At 40.3% G+C, this 17,942-nt stretch overlaps 1 protein-coding gene across 1 annotated transcript in view; it reads right to left on the reverse strand.

The window, feature by feature from the left end:
• LOC126106192 (ankyrin repeat and SOCS box protein 3-like) overlaps positions 1 to 9,708 on the reverse strand; it is a 126,413-nt gene extending 116,705 nt beyond the window's left edge. The window contains exon 1 of the mRNA XM_049912428.1: positions 9,677 to 9,708. The gene's annotated coding sequence lies outside the window, so the exon portion shown is untranslated. The remainder of the gene's footprint in view (positions 1 to 9,676) is intronic.
• Positions 9,709 to 17,942: the final 8,234 nt, after the last annotated feature.

Here is a 17,942-nt window from a genome sequence, read left to right on the forward strand (position 1 = left end):
TAATTTTTGCCTGGTGTGAATGAAGATGATAATTTCAAAAATATATATGGAGAGTCAGTCAGGATTTGAGTTTGTTGAAATAATGGGTGACAAGATTCAGTTTTCTGTGCAGTACACAGGTATTTGATAATTTTTTTTCTGAAGTTTCAGTATACAGGATACTCTACTTGAACTTCCCCAGAAAATTATACCATACCTAATGACAGATTCAAAATAACTAGTGCATGCTATTTTTCACGTACTCAGCTCAGTAGAATTTGCAAGTATCTACATTGCAAATGCAAAACTGCTTAGTTTATTTGATGAGTCAATATGTGTGTTCCAGTTCAAGTTCAAGTTCATGTCCACATTTAGTCCTAGAAATCTGACAGTGTCAGCTTCTTCCATAAGTTGATTATTGCATTGTATTTTAAGCTCTGCACATTTTGAGTGTTTGGTTTGGAAATGTACCACATGGGTTTTTGCAATGTTCAGTTTCAACCCATTTAACTGGAACCAGTTTTCTAGGGTATCCAGTGTGCCTCACAATGAAGCTTGGAATTTTCTCTGTATCACCATCTTCAATTAAAATAGAAGTATAGTCTGCAAACAGAACTGACAGGGAATTGATATTTGTGGATAAGTCGTTTACGTAGAATAGGAACAAGACTGGCCCCAAAATGGAGTGTTGAGGCACACCTTGTGATACAGTACTTCACTTCGAAAAACAATTCACCACGTTTGAAGTGATAGTGACCCTTTGTTCAGCAGGTATGATGTAAGCTATTTGAGAATATTGCCCTTAATCCCATATTTATCTAATTTGTAGATAAGCATGGCATGGTTTACAGAGTCCGAAGCTTTAGTAAGTTCACAGAAAACACCAACAACTTTATTCTTCTGGTCCAGTGCTTTGCCTATCTTCTCGATGAAGTTATTTACTGTATCCAAGGTGTTTTTTCCTGGTTGGAATCCAAATTTATTATTTATAATAATATCAAGACTTCAGACACTTTCGACAAGGTTGGAAGAATAGAAAGAGGACAATAGTTTCCCACGTCTTCCCTCGACACTTTCTTGAACAGAGGTTTGACTTTGGCATACTTCAACACATCAGGAAAGCATCCCTGTTCAAAAGATGGATTAATTATTTTAGTTAGATGAGGTGCTATTATGTGGTACACTACTTTAATCACCTTAGTCGGTATCCCATCCCACCCAGCTGAGTTTTTATTTTTTTAATGAAAATATATATTCCACATGCTTTATTGAGACTTTTTTAAAATCTGTGAGATACTCAGCTCCTTGCTGGAGTCCAAAGGGGTTTACTTTACTCTGATACTCTACTATATCAACATCTGACTTTACCACATTTATGAAGAATTCTTTTGAACACTCCGACATTTGAGCTGGGTTTACAATAAGGCTATCATTTACTCTAATCCTAGATATTTAATTTCTATTAATGGGCAGTATTACACTGACAAAAGTGCATGGTGCAAGTCTTGATGACTGAAAACCAGCAAATATGGGTGGGAGTCTAGGACTGTGCACTTCGTACAGCACCCTGCAGTTGGCATTCAGCAACACCCAATAGAGGAGCAATAGTACATTCAAAAATCATCAGCATACAGGGAAATTGACACTGTAGACCCCACAGCTGCAGCTAGACCATTGTTAGCTACTAGAAACAGGGGACACTTTCAATACAGTGCTTTGTTGGATCCCATTCTCTTTTGAATAGAAGGGGTGGGGGGGGGGGGGGTGCTGTGGAAAGCAACTCTAAAACAAAAAGTAGGGAGTGGTCCACAGAGTACCTATTCATGTAGTGTAACAAGGATGTGATGCTGCCATCTTGTGTCTTAAGTATTTTGAAAATCTAAGACACCAATAATGTGCTGACACTGAGCAAAAGCTGACTGGATAGCAAACCCCAGGCATACGAAACTGTGAGCAGTAGAACAGCCTTTGCAAAACTGCCCCAGGACAGCACCAAAACACCCCCAGGCTCAAGATGCTAACAGAGCCACTGGTTCGCCACAGATTTGAGCAACTTGCAGAAGATATTAGTGAGACTAATTGAGCGATAGCTGTCCATTTCATTAAAATTCATACGATTAGCAAGAACTCCACTGCTAACTTCATTTGACAGCTTAAAGGAGCCTTTTGAACCCTTTAACTCACCCTTTTCTTCCAACAACCGAGAGAGGTTATCAATCATGAATCCATGGACACCAACTTTGTGACCATAAATTAACATACATGAAAGTAATTGGCTCATTCATCCAATTGTTAAGTGAATTCGTACTTCGTACACCCCCCCCCCCCCCCCCCCCCCCCCCGAGATTTCTTGAGTGTGATCAAGTAAAATGAGTAGGCTATGACTGGTGTTCAGCTGAATTTGACAGGGCAAGAGGAATGCTTGATAAAAGTTGTTCACTTTGGCCTTTAACATAATAATGGCCACCACGCGTCACCTTCCGATGTATATATTCACAGTTTTGCTGTTAGATGGTGACACGAACGAATGCAAAAGAAACACCGATTGTGGTGACACTGGTCTATAGCTTAGCTTCAGGTATAGGTTAGGTGGGAAGGTGACAGTTCGGTTTGAGATGGCGAAGGCAAAGAATGTGCTACTAAAAAACCTGGTTGTGATGATAGACTGATCTGTAAGTTAACTGTTTGACAAGATCACCATAACATCACGTCATAGTCGCCATATTGTTTACGGCATTTAACGCTTGTTTCACATACTAATGGCCAAAGAAAACGACTTGTCAGACACTCATATTCCAATTTCGACCGATTAAATAGTGTGATCGTAAACGTTAAGCTGCATTACAGGTCAGCCCGTCTTACTACAACCGTTATGTGGGATTCACATTCGTTGGCGGCAGCAACTGAAAACCAGATTATCACCTTTCAAGATAACCTAGACTTCAGTGCCACCATAAAGTAGCTAACCTATTTAAGTAGAATCCACATTGTACTGAACTTAGTGACTCATTTTTTGACCAAGTTACGTTTCCTTCTCCAGAAACGCAATACAAATGAAACATTTTTGATTAGTAGTAGGAAAGAGCTAGGTAACTTTCAAAACAATACCTTTACCCTTGTCCTCATTGTGCGCTTGCATCGCTTTTAATTGTAAATATTTAATATTCCAGTAGAAGAAACAATTATTAAAGTATCTCACTAAGCATAAGCAATAGAATTTCGACAATAGTAAAGAAGAAAGTTTTGTGAACCATTCTAAGGTACAGTCACTTCAGATTCAACAGTCAGCTACACCAACAAGCTGAAGGCGTCATTACATGGAACTGCCTCGCCGTGTTAGTGGCTGAGATCTTCATTAATTGTTCTCGGATCAGCTTTTTTAAATGTTACCACATTCAACTAATAACATTGTTTCTATAGAAGGTGTGTCGACCATATTATATTAGATGGTAAACGTCATTACTTAGTGACTCCCTGGATTTCTGCCACCCCAAAATTAAATTCACACGTGAAACAGAAAATCAGTATCAGTAATTTAGCTTCCTCCACAATCCACTTCTAGTAGATGGGAAACAGGTTTGACGTTTACGGGAAACCCACCTCGAAAGATATTGTTCCTGCCTTATCTGTCGTCCCTCGAAAGTTCAAATTGGCGTTTTATCATGCTATGTTTGAGGTTTCTCTAACTCCTGTTGTTACTCAAGAACATGAGGTATCAAAAAGAATCACAACTTATGTTATTTGAAATATAGGTCTATGTGTGAACAACTAACTGTCGGAAAGAGAAAACTCTTTAATTTTACACGCCACACTGGCATTTGGAAGAGCAGGAATTTTTAAATCTAAGGGTTACTGAATGATGGATCGGTTGCACTGGACCAAATGATTCAGCCTCATATTACTGACGTCTAAGGTCACTAGACCCAACTGATTATGTCTTGTGGAGGTTTACAAAAGACTATGTGCCTCCGTTACCAACAACAATGAATGAACTGAGACATCACAACAGCTGCTGTGGAAGCTGTAACTCAAGACATGCTCACTGCAGGGTGGGAACAATCTGAATATGAATACAGCATTGACATTTGCCATGCATCTCAATGGTGGCATATTGAACACCTTTGGAAAGGTATGAAAAAAACAGTTTTCCTTTCATCAGAAAACAAAATTCATTGTGTATGTTTAGTAGTCTCAGAAATACAGACTTGCCAAATCGGATGATTTTTTTGATACTGTATATAGCAGCCAGCAACTGATGTCTGGCTACTCTTCTATCAAACCTTAAATGGCTGTTCCCATCGTGTTGGTATGTGGCACAGTTTTCAGTCATTTTGAGCATCTACCATATTAACACCTAGCAGCCTATAAGATTCATTCTCTTTCTGGCAGCTACCTGCGAGTGACAGCTAGACAGCAGAATCGTTTTTTCTTGCATGTTGCACTGTCGCCATATTTCGTGAGAACCAAATTATCGTGGAGGTAAAAAGAGGGAAGATCGCAACACAGAGTTATGCCACACACTGTTTTGAAACGACAGTGGGTGGGGCCTGCCGCCATCTTAAATAGATCAAACCATTTACAGATTCCTGTTTACGATTGCTTCATGTTCATTATTTCGTGTGAACGAAAAGCTGTTTTTAACATCAAAAAGTATAGTGATTACATGAATAACAGTGTTACATTTCACACGTTGAAATGTTGCCTATGATTCGTAATTCAGTGTACGACCAGTAGTAGCAATTTACAGGGTAAAAAATGTAAATTTTAAACATGTTCCAGAATTGAGCAATACTACAAATGTGATCTCAAACTATTAGATCCCTAAAACGTGTGGAAGTCTTCATTTTTAACAAGGATAGACTAACCTGTGTAACATATAGGCCTGCCTTTCCAGCAATAGTTTATCTACTTATTTTTGCCAGGCTGTTTGACAGATTCTGTCAGATTTTTTTTTTTTTTTTACGAATAACCAAACATACCACAATTGGAATGTACATCTGTTATCTGCTTCAGTTTACTTTTTAATTTCATTTTGAGGTTTTCGAAGTACATACGTAAGTCTGTACCATTCTTTGTGATATACCAATAGTGTCTTGTTCCCTGTATCATCTGAATTATAAATCATACTGATGTACAACAAGTCATTTTATATCCATTTTTAAAAAATATTCCTCCTTGCTGATTTTTAGATTTTAACAGACACGTTAGAAATTTCTACCCTTTACCATTTACACATTGCAGTAATAGGCTTCTGCGGAACAGAAGAGGTTGACAAATGTTTTCCGTTTAGTTCCCAATTTTACTTTGCTCTCTGTCAGGCATTTTATATCACTGGCCGAGTGATCAAAACTCTTGTTGCAGCGTTGTGAATGCCCGTTTGTACTCCAGAAAACCTTAATGTGGCCTAATGATTGTCATTTTTTTCTTCTGGTATTGGAATTATCTACATCTACATGGTTACTTGCAATTCACACAAGTGCCTGGCAGAGGGTTCATCGAACCCTTTTCATACTTCACCATTCCACTCTCTAATGGCGCGTGGGAAAAAGGAACACCTAAATCTTTCCGTTCGAGCTCTAATTTCTCTTATTTTATTATGATAATTTCTCCCTACGTAGGTAGGTGTCAAAATATTTTCGCATTCGGAAGAGAAAGTTTGTGATAGAAATTTCGTAAATAGATTTCGCCGCAAAGAAAACCGCCTTTGTTTCAGCGACTGCCACCCCAACTCGCGTTTCATATCAGTGACACTCATCCCTATTGCGCGATAACACGAAACAAACTGCCCTTCTTCGCACTTTTTCGATGTCCTCCATCAATCCTACCTGGTAAGGATCCCACACCGCGCAGCAAAATTCCAGAAGAGGACGGACAAGTGTAATGTAGGCTGTGTCTTTAGTGGGTTTGTCGCATCTTCTAAGTGTTCCGCCAACAAAGCGCAGTCTGATTCGCCTTCCCCACAATATTATCTATGTGGACTTTCCAATTTAAGTTTCTCGTAATTGTAATTCCTAGGCATTTAGTCGAATTGACAGCCCTTAGATTTGTGCGATTTATCGTATACCCAAAATTTATTGTATTTCTTTTAGTACCCATGTGGATGACGTCGCACTTTTGTTTGGTGCCAATTGCCGCTTTTCGCGACGTACAGAAATTCTCTCTACATCATTTTGTAATTGGAATTGATCGTCTGATGATTTTACTAGATGGTAAATTACAGCGTCCTCTGCAAACAATCGAAGGGGCCTGCTCAGATTATCATCTAAATGTAAACCAGGAACAGCAGAGGGCGTATGACACTACCTTGCGGAACGCCATATATCAATTCTGTTATAGTCGATTTACCGTCTATCACTACGAACGGTGACCCCTCAGAGGAAATCACGAATCCAGTCACACAACTGAGACGATACTCCACATGTGCGCAATTTGATAATAGTCGCTTGGGAGGAACGGTATCAAAAGCCTTCTGGAAATCTGGGAATATGGAATCGATCTGAGATCCCTTGTCGACAGCACTCATTACTTCATGGGAATAAAAGGAAGAAGGATATGCACTTCACTGTTCGTGTTGAGGAGCAGTGGATTATTTACATTAAACTTCGTGGGGGAATTACTATATGTGAAGCGGCTAGATTGCTACTCTCACGCCGAGCAGCAGGCAAGCACTATGAAAAGTATGTTCACATAAGATTTCGGCCAAAGCCTTCTTCAGAAAGGGAGAGGTATCTATTTGGAAGTCGCACTAACACATTTACAGTTACACTTTAGCAGCTATTTTACTACAAGGAAATAACATCAACAACTGAATAATTAGCACGGAGGTAACGGGTCGACAGAACGTCCGATCCCACGCGTCTGCTTTGACCCGTGACGTAAGGGTGTTGTGTGTGACGTCATGACGGCGCGGAGTTTGGTTTGAGTGTGGCTGTCTCCAGTTCTGTTTTATCTTATTTACTTTTCTGATCTGTTCGTTCTATCCCGTGAGTTTTTTTTTTAAAAAGACAAAAAACACTAATCAGCTACTGAAGCATCTATCTTCTATGGGTTGCACGGGTTACGACCCCTGGGGAGGTGGGTGGGTATTCATGCATGGCTGTCTTCACTTACACGTTGTAGCTACGCAAGGCGTCTAAATTTGTTTATATTTAGTTTGCCCCCCACCCAAAACACCCCATTTCCCGCGCTTGTCCCGTTAGTGTCATTAGGCTTCTTGTGGAAAGAGTGTGTGTGTGTGTGTGTGTGTGTGTGTGTGTGTGTGTGTGTGTGTGTGTGTGTTTTTGTTTCCGCCATATTTGTGACGTCATGGGTCAAAGCAGACGGGTGGGATCGGACGCTTCCGTATTTCCGAGGTAACAAGAGTTGTCACTACGTCACAAACTTGAAGCCGACGTCCGCCATCTTAGTAGCCCTAAACGTCGGGTGCACCGCGTTTATACATCCATGGCTCACCACGGCGATGTCACACTGATGCGTCCGCGCCCAGTTTCGGTCGTTGGGATATGTATCCACTTCTGCAGTCTTATCCTAAATAGCAACTGGTACTTTGTGTGGAGAAGTAGTAGTTTCATCAAAAATTACACTTTGCGACGTTTACGGGTGAACTAATATATCTGATCGTAATCTTAAGTTTAAAGGAATCACATTTCACTCGTAAGTGGATCTGTTGAAACATTTTCTTTTGTATATATGACTTATGGTTGCGCTGTTTACAGTTATTCATTTCCATCCAAATAGCTAATGCTCTGATATCGGGGCCACACTGTGTCAACGGTCCCGTCCCTACACAAAGTGACCGCGCGCGCGCGCGCGCGCGCGCTTGTGTGTATGTTTGTGTGTGTGGGAGGAGGAGGAGGAGGAGGAGGAGGAATATTCAAGATAACAGACGTGGATGAAGCAATAGACAACACCCCACCCCCCTCCCCCCCTCCTTTCAGTGTGGGTACACTGTATAGCATGCTAAAAAGCTTCAGGAAGAAGACATACGGAGGTGTAGACGGATGTAAACCTTGAACCTAACATCGTAAATTCAGTGAGATGGTTCAGACACAGATGCAGGGAGCAGTGTCAATGTTATTAAGATGTAGACTTTGGTTTTAAAGATTCGTGTTAACGTATCAATTGCATACATAAGATGTGAACTTCCTAGCCTTTATTGATTAGGAATTTGTATCTTATATAGTATGCAGGCTTTAATGTTATAACGTTTAAACTTTTACCAGTGTGTCATGCTTAATAAATCGCGAAAATGAGGCCAAACAAATCCATCAAGAACTCCAATATTTAGACAAGTACATCCCTGTTATTTTCCCGGTACAAAATGGAAAACTCCTTAAAATGATAGGATTACCTGTCAAGATATCGTTGGTTTTCAACATTATGTCGCATTTCTTCGAGTTTTTCGCAGAAGATTAACTGCTTGTTCAGTGGTTCAGAAATGCTGTGTCTCACTATAATGTCGAACGGGGTAGTGTACACTAAAAATGCCCGCTGACTGCAAAAAATATGACAACGTACTGCCCCTTTACGTCATAGTCTTTTGCGTTAGAAATTCTTTACGTGCAGGGATTTCAACTTCAGTCAAACACAGCCACATATTCATTACAAACTACTCCGCATCTACGCCAGCCTACTTAACACAGGCAGTGAATCTCGCTAAGCTATTTTTTATGCGTACCGGTACCGCTAATGAGAAATCTATAACTTCTCAAATTTGGTATGCACAATATTAAATGCAAATAAGGGCGCCCACACAATAGTTTATAGGGAGAGGGGTGAGACTAGACCTAAGGGTATGATATTTTTAATATTTTGGAAGACATGAGTAGCCACAAAAAAGTTACAAATCTGAGCCTGTTAAAAATCCGCATAATACCGATTGTTAAATTATTTTCTTGAAAGAAAAATCCTGACTACACTATCTTTTTCTTTTCTGAGAGCTAGGAGGAAGGGGGGGGGGGGGGGACCTTCCGCTCCCGTTTTTGGGCGCCTTCGAATACAGCTAAGTTTTTGTGAAGGACAGATGAGGTCATTCAAGACCATTTTACGTGATATTTGCTCGATAAAGACGTCGAAAAGTCAATTTTCGAGTAACATAATATTGAAAAACCTTCTCTTCCATCGCCATCCTCAATATGACAATCTTGCATATAGTTGACAAGGACTATCAAATCAACCTGCTTGAAACACAAACATTCCTGCCTAAATAATGAAGACTTGCTGAATGATCAGCTAGCCTAAAAGAATATTTTTTTTATTGCTTATTTCTTTTAAAACGATGTAAATGAATTCAGTTTATGAAGGAGTCGTGTTGTAATAAACTATCTTGTGCCCACACTTTCGGCCGGTCCTTCCGATAATTGTTGGTTTTAATTAAAAAGGCATTAGCTTCTTTCGTTGTGTCACGGATCTTACTTTTACTGTACTATCTGTAACGTCAACTTTTAGCCGAGGTCTATGACGTAATAAAATGTGTAACTACACGGCAACCAGCCACAAGTTTGTCACACTCCAGCTTCCGAAAATGTATTGAGCGAATTTAATAACGATCTGACAGCTCGAAAGTATTTGTACGTCACTCAGTCACTACTAACATGGGCTACAGGCGTGCGTTCTACAACGCTGCCAATTTGTAAACATGCGCTGTGACCCCCTCGCACGTTTCCGTGTCTGCGTAACCAGGGCCCACCCCACTCACCTTGCCCTGTGTACAATGTCAGCCGGCTCTCGGCGTCGTCCGCAGGATACTGGAAGGTATATCCAATTGCCGCTACACCATCGGCCCGTGGCGCCACCGTCAGCTGTGAATAAAATAGAATTCTTCCCCTGTCTTTTAGTTAGACCTCTTTATACGTAATTTTACATTCACACATCACTGGCTGTTGAGTATTTGCTCCATTGTATAGCTGATTTTTTATATGCTTATGTCAAACACTTTATATAGTTTGATGAGATCAATAAGATCATATGCCTGTTAGCGCTCCTACTTTGCACAAATGAGCACAGGGTGGCCTGTCAGAAGTTACTGTGGCCGACTTTTAACCTGTACATGTCCATTCAGTGTCTTCTCTGTGTTTTAAGAATCGCCAAATGTGTTTTTTTTAACTCTCTGGTGACTTTTTTAACTGTCCCCCATGAACGTCTCCATGTCAGTCTGTTTTTACCTCCATTTTCTCCCATTACTCTGTTTTATGTTCCCCTTTTTTATCGCCTTATGTATGCAACATTTTATTCTTATTTTAGTTGTCCTGTCACTCGGCTGGACAGCGGCGGACTGTGCCGCTGACAGCCCTCCCCTGCCCATATGGGGCAGGGGAATGAAATCAAAATAAAGAAAAGAAAAAGAACCTGTCAGTAGTACAGGCATCACGCTCTTCAGCAACTGACAAGAAAAAATTAAAGAGCCGGAAAAACAAGAACCACATAGCGGAGATATATATACACTGAATTTAAAACGTTTTAAAAGTGGAAAAAAATGTAAGTTTTGAGATATACGAAGGACGACTTTTTGCACTGGTAATTAAAAACAGTAGTAACAGAAGGTAAAATGAAATACAATAACTGCATATTTGAAACATTTAAAACATGTTACCGAAACACTGATACGTAGAAGAAGCCCCTTGCTGTCCCTAGAAATTGCAAGGACCTGTCACGGGATAGGGAGTCAGTTGTTGAAGGGGAAGACTGGCCGGTGAAGAGAGTAGGAATGTGTTGGTGTAAGCATGGAGGACTGGTGCACTGTAGCGATAGCGTGGGAGTGGCTGTTCGGACAGAAGCGGGGATGAAACAGTAGAGAGCGGAACTGGTGACACTAATAGTTTTTGAGAAAAGGGGGGGGGGAGAGGAAGCCCTGATAAGGTGGATTGGGTGGGGTGGACATATAGCTGGTAGGATAGGGGGAGTTAATGGTTTGACAGGGGCAGATGGTTGAAGCTTCTTTGGGAGACGATGTGGGGGTTGTATAAGTGAGGATTGTTGGGAAGTGTTGGTAACTGCGTGGCAACATATGAGGATTGGAAAGTAGAAGGGAAATGATAGTAGTTAAAAGCTTATTTGACACTACAATAGTGAAGCCATAGTCACAGTATATAACATTTCTTCTTTAAAAAGAAAGGGTTACATTACCGGTTTCAACGAACTACGTCGTCATTTTAAAATGTAAAAACATCAGTTGGAGAATATATATGTAGATACTAGAGAAAGCAGGTGTTGACAGATGTGAAAATTACCGAACTATCAGTTTAATAAGTCACAGCTGCAAAATACTAACGCGAATTCTTTACAGACGAATGGAAAAAGTGGTAGAAGCCGATCTCGGGGGATGATCAGTTTGGGTTCCGTAGAAATGTTGGAACACGTGAGGCAATACTGACCCTAAGACTTACCTTAGAAGAAAAATTAAGGAAAGGCAAACATACGATTCTAGCATTTGTAGACTTACAAGGAGACGGCACGACCCTGGGGTCGGTGATTGGTCCGAAATTTTGTGTAGTGAAAGAGGACCCCTAACACCCCACTTGGTCAAAATATTAGGACGCACTACTAGGAAAATCCCGGGAAAAATCGATCCAAAATTTCTTAGGTGTCTCATGAGTATAAAATGTTAGTCCTTTGTCGAGCTACCGTCTGGCCTACACGGTTGGCAGTTGGACCCTTACGCCAGAGGTCTCGGGTTCGATTCCTCCTCTGGCACTTTTTTTTCTGTTGCTTGCAAAATTGCAGCGCATTGTTACTGGAGAATCGTGAAATTAATTCCCAGGAAGATTGTATAAAAATTCATTCTATAATTCACCATCAGTTATCGTCACCAATATTCCGAGACATGATTCAATATGCCTGGTTTGGCTCAAAATTATCAGAAACTCAAAACATTTTCGCAAATGTTAAAAGGCATATTTTTGTACATATTATTGCAAACGCCCTGTGATTGTAAAAAATCCGCTTTTATATGTTGCGCAGGATGTCGCAAAAATTATTGCTTCGTTTGTTTTTACGATAATTACCACTGTGGTTCTTGTTTATAATTACTATATGTATAAAAATTTAATGTTTCCCTATAGAATTTGTTATTCTCATTAAAAACCCAATGATTCTCCCTATATACTTTACAATGAAAAATGGAAAACCCACCGCCATGAATTGTGTTGTTGGGCAAAAAGAAAATAATTTTTATTCAATAATGTAACTAATTTTTTAAAGATAATATAGGTTTGGGAAACTTTCTGAATAATTGGTGGACTAACAGAAGAAAATAAAACAAAAGTGACAGAAGAGGAATAGAACCCGAGACTTCTGGCGTAAGAGTCCGAGCCCTAAACATCTAGGTCAGACGGCGGCTCGGTATTGGGCTAAAATTTTATACTCATAAGGCACCTAAGAAACTTTGGATCGATTTTTCCCGGGATTTTCCTAGTAGTGCGTCGTAATATTTTAACCACATGAGGTGTTAGGGGTCCTATTTCACCACACAAAATTTCGGACAAATCCCCGACCCCACGCTCGTGCAGTCTCCTTGTTAGAGAAAACTTTTGACAATGTTGACTGGAATACTCTCTTTCAAATTCTGAAGGTGGCAGGAGTAAAATACAGGGAGCGAAAGGCTATTTACAATTTGTAGAGAAACCAGATGGCATTTATAAGAGTCGAGGGACATGAAAGGGAAGCAGTGGTTGTGAGGGGAGTGAGACAGGGTTGTAGCCTCTCCCCGATGTTATTCACTCTGTATATTGAGCAAGCAGTACAGGAAACAAAAGAAAAGTTCGGAGTAGGTATTAAAATCCATGGAGAAGCAATAAAAACTTTGAGGTTCGCCGATGACAGTGTAATTCTGTCAGAGACAGCAAAGGACTTGGAAGAGCAGTTGAACGGAATGGACAGTGTCTTGAAAGGAGGGTATAAGATGAACATCAACAAAAGCAAAACGAGGATAATGGAATGTAGTCGAATTAAGTCGGATGATGCTGAGGGAATTAGATTAGGAAATGAGACACTTGAAGTAATAAAGGAGTTTCGCTATTTGGGGAGCAAAATGACTGATGATGGTCGGAGTAGAGAGGATATAAAATGTAGATTGGCAATGGCAAGAAAAGCGTTTCTGAAGAAGAGAAATTTGTTAACATCGAGTATAGATTTAAATGTCAGGAAGCGGTTTCTGAAAGTATTTGTATGGAGTGTAACCATGTATGGGAGTGAAACATGGACGATAAATAGTTTGAACAAGAAGAGAATAGAAGCTTTCGAAATGTGGTACTACAGAGGAATGCTGAAGATTAGATGGGTAGATCACATAACTAATGAGGAGGTATTGAATAGAATTGGGGAGAAGAGAAGTTTGTGGCACAACTTGACCAGAAGAAGGGATCGGTTGGTAGGACATGTTCTGAGGCATCAAGGGATCACCAATTTAGTGTTGGAGGGCAGGGTGGAGGGTAAAACTCGTAGAGGGAGGCCAAGAGATGAATACACAAAGCAGATTCAGAAGGATGTAGGTTGCGGTAGGTACTGGGAGATGAAGAAGCTTGCACAGGATGGAGTAGCATGGAGAGCTGCATCAAACCAGTCTCAGGACTGAAGACCACAACAACAAGTAGATACGTCCTGTGAGTTAGTATGGTCAGAGGTCATTGTTGGCAACCGGAATAAAATAATAATTGGATCCTTTTACCGACCTCCCAATTCAGGATACAGTTCAAAGAAAACTTGAGTTCGATTTCAAACACGTACCCGACTCATACGATAATAGTTGGTGGTGACTTTAATTTACCCTCGATTTGTTGGCGAAAATACATGTTTAATTCCGGAGGTGTGCATAAAATGACATCCTAAATTGTGCTAAACGCATTCTCTGAAAATTATTTCGACCAGTTAGTTCATGAGCCCACGCGATTAGTAAACGATTGTGAAAACAGACTTGACCTCTTAGCAACAAATAATCCTGAGTTAATAACGAGCATCAAAACCGATACAGAAATTAGTGAACACAGGGTTCTCGTATCGAGATTGAATATTGAAATCCCCAAATCCTCGAAAAATAAGCCAAAAATACACCACCTTTTCAAAAAAGTAGATAAAAATTCACTTGACGCCTTCCTTAGAGACAACCTCCATTCATTCCAAATTAATAATATAAGTGTAGACCAGATGTGGCTTAAATTCAAAGAAATAGTATCGGCAGCAATTGAGAGATTTATACCAAATAAATTAACAAACGACGGAGCTGATCCTCCTTGGTACACAAAACGAGTAAGAACACTGTTGCAGAAACAACGAAACAAACATGTCAAATTTAAACAGACGCAAAATCCCCAAGATTGGCGATCATTTACAGAAACTCGAAACTTAGTGCGGACTTCAATACGAGATGCCTGTAAGTTTCCACAACGAAACTTTGTCTCGAAACCTGGTAAAAAATCCAAAGAGATTCTGGTCGTATGTGAAGTATGTTAGCGGTAAGAAACAATCAATGCCTTCTCTGCGCGATAGCAATCGAATACTATCGAAGACAGTGGTGCCAAGACAGAGTTACTAAACACAGCCTTCCGAAATGCCTTCACAAAAGAAGACGAAGTAAATATTCCAGAATTCGAATCGAGAACAGCTGCCAACTAGAGTAACGTAGTAGCAAATATCCTCGGAGTACTGAACCAACTTAAATCACTTCATAAAAGCAAGTCTTCTGGTCCAGACTGTATACCAATTAGGTTCCTCGGAGTATGCAGATGCATTAGCTCCATACTTAACAATCATATACAACCGTTCGCTCGACGAAAGATCCATACCCAAAGACTGGAAAGTTGCACAGGTCACACCAATATTCAAGAAAGGTAGTAGGAGTAATCCACTAAATTACAGGCCAATATTGTTAATGTCGATATGCAGCAGGATTTTAGAACACATACTGTGTTCGAACATTATGAATTACCTCGAAGAAAACGGTCTATTGACACACAGTCAACATGAGTTAGGAAACATTGTTCCTGTGATACACAATTAGCTCTTTGTTCACATGAAGTGTTGAGTGCTATTGACAAGGTATTTCAGATCGATTCCGTATTTCTGGATTTCCGGGAGGCTTTTAACACTGTACCACAGAAACGGCTCATAGTGAAATTGCGTGCTTATGGAATATCGTCTCAGTTATGTGACTGGATTTGTGATTTCCTGTCAGAGAGGTCACTGTTCGTAATAATTGACGGAAAGTCGTTGAGTAAAACATAAGTTATTTCTGGCGTTCCCTAAGGTAGCGTTATAGGCCCCTTGCTGTTCCTTATCTATATAAACGATTTGGGAGACAATCTGAGCAGCCGTCTTCGGTTGTTTGCAGTTGACGCTGTCGTTTATCGACTAATAAAGTTATCAGAAGATCAAAACAAACTGCAAAACGATTTAGAAAAAATATCTGAATGGTGTGAAAAGTGGCAGTTGACCCTAAATAAGGAAAAGTGTGAGGTCATCCACAAGAGTGATAAAAGGAACTCGTTAAACTTCGGTTACATGATAAATCATTCTAATCTAAAAGCCGTAAATTCAACTAAATAACTAGGTATTACAATTACAAACAACTTAATTTGGAGAGAACACATAGAAAATGTTGTGGGGAAGGCTAACCAAACGCTGCATTTTATTGGCAGGACTCTTAGAAAATGTAACAGACCTACTAAGGAGACTGCCTACATTACGCTTGTCCGTCCTCTTTTGGAATACTGCTGCGCGGTGTGGGATCCTTACCAGATAGGCCCGAAGGAGGACTTCGCAGAAGTTCAAAGAAAGGCAGCACGTTTTGCATTATCGCGAAATATGGGAGAGAGTGTCACAGAAATGATACATGATTTGGGCTGGAAATCATTAAAAGAAAGGCGTTTTTCGTTGCGACGGAATCTTCTCACGAAATTCCAATCACCAACTTTCTCCCCCGAATGCGAAAATATTTTGTTCACACCGACCTACATAGGGAGGAACGATCACCACGATAAAATAAGAGAAATCAGAGCTCGTACGGAAAGATACAGGTGTTTATTCTTTCCGCACGCTATACGAGATTGGAATAATCGAGAATTGTGAAGGTGGTTCGATGAACCCTCTGCCAAGCACTTAAATGTGATTTGCAGATTATACATGTATGAATATCAAGAGCTCAGATGAAAACCCAGTTCTAAGCAAAGAAGGGAAAGCAGAAAGGTGGAAGGAGTATATAGAGGGTCTACACAAGGGCGATGTACTTGAGGACAATATTATGGAAATGGAAGAGGGTGTAGATGAAGATGAAATGGAAGATATGATACTGCGTGAAGAGTTTGACAGAGCACTGTAAGACCTGAGTCGAAACAAGGCCCCGTGAGTAGACAACATTCCATTAGAACTACTGACGGCCTTGGGAGAGCCAGTCCTGACAAAACTCTACCATCTGGTGAGCAAGACGTATGAGACAGGCGAAATACCCTCAGACTTCAAGAAAAATATAATAATTCCAATCCCAAAGAAAGCAGGTGTTGACAGATGTGGAAATTACCGAACTATCAGTTTAATAAGTCACAGCTGCAAAATACTAATGCGAATTCTTTACAGACGAATGGAAAAACTAGTAGAAGCCGACCTTGGGGAAGATCAGTTTGGATTCCGTAGAAATATTGGAACACGTGAGGCAATACTGACCCTACGGCTTATCTTAGAAGCTAGATTAAGGAAAGGCAAACCTACATTTCTAACATTTGTAGACTTAGAGAAAGCTTTTGACAATGTTGACTGGAATACTCTCTTTCAAATTCTGAAGGTGGCAGGGGTAAAATATAGGGAGTGAAAGGCTATTTACAATTTGTATAGAAACCAAATGGCAGTTATATGAGTTGAGGGACATGAAAGGGAAGCAGTGGTTGGGAAGGGAGTGAGGCGGGGTTGTAGCCTCTCCCCGAAGTTATTCAATCTGTATATTGTGCAAGCAGTAAAGGAAACAAAAGAAAAGTTCGGAGTAGGTATTAAAATCCATGGAGAAGAAATAAAAGCTTTGAGGTTCGCCGATGACATTGTAATTCTGTCAGAGACAGCAAAGGACTCGGAAGAGCAGTTGAACGGAATGGATAGTGTCTTGAAGGGAGGATATAAGATGAACATCAACATAAGCAAAACGAGGATAATGGAATGTAGTCGAATTAAGTCGGATGATGTTGAGGGTATTAGATTAGGAAATGAGACACTTAAAGTAGTAAAGGAGTTTTGCTATTTGGGGAGCAAAATAACTGATGATGGTTCAAGTAGAGAGGATATAAAATGTAGACTGGCAATGGCAAGGAAAGCGTTTCTGAAGAAGAGAAATTTGTTAAGATTGAGTATAGATTTAAGTGTCAGGAAGTCGTTTCTAAAAGTATCTGTATGGAGTGTAGCCATGTATGGAAGTGAAACATGGACGATAAATAGTTTGGACAAGAAGAGAGTAGAAGCTTTCGAAATGTGGTGCTACAGAAGAATGCTGAAGATTAGATGGGTAGATCACATAACTAATGAGGAGGTGTTGAATAGGATTGGGGAGAAGAGAAGTTTGTGGCACAACTTGACTAGAAGAAGGGATCGGTTGGTAGGACATGTTCTGAGGCATCAAGGGATCACCAATTTAGTACTGGAGGGCAGCGTGGAGGGTAAAAATCGTAGAGGGAGACCAAGAGATGAATACACCAAGCAGATTCAGAAGGATGTAGATTGCAGTAGGTACTGGGAGATGAAGAAGCTTGCACAGGATAGAGTAGCATGGAGAGCTGCATCAAACCAGTCTCAGGACTGAAGACCACAACAACAACAACCATGTAGATGTAAATGTAGAAATTATGACCATACATCTGACACAAACTTTGCACCGATGCTGATGATTCGCTGTCACCATACCATTAAGAACGTATACTACCCCACAGATGACTGTTACGAAAGTTGAAGGTACCACCCTGTGTAAAGGTAGCCTTATCTGTGACTAGGATGGA

Source organism: Schistocerca cancellata, chromosome 10 (genome assembly GCF_023864275.1).
Source record: "Schistocerca cancellata isolate TAMUIC-IGC-003103 chromosome 10, iqSchCanc2.1, whole genome shotgun sequence".
Lineage (NCBI taxonomy): Eukaryota > Metazoa > Arthropoda > Insecta > Orthoptera > Acrididae > Schistocerca > Schistocerca cancellata.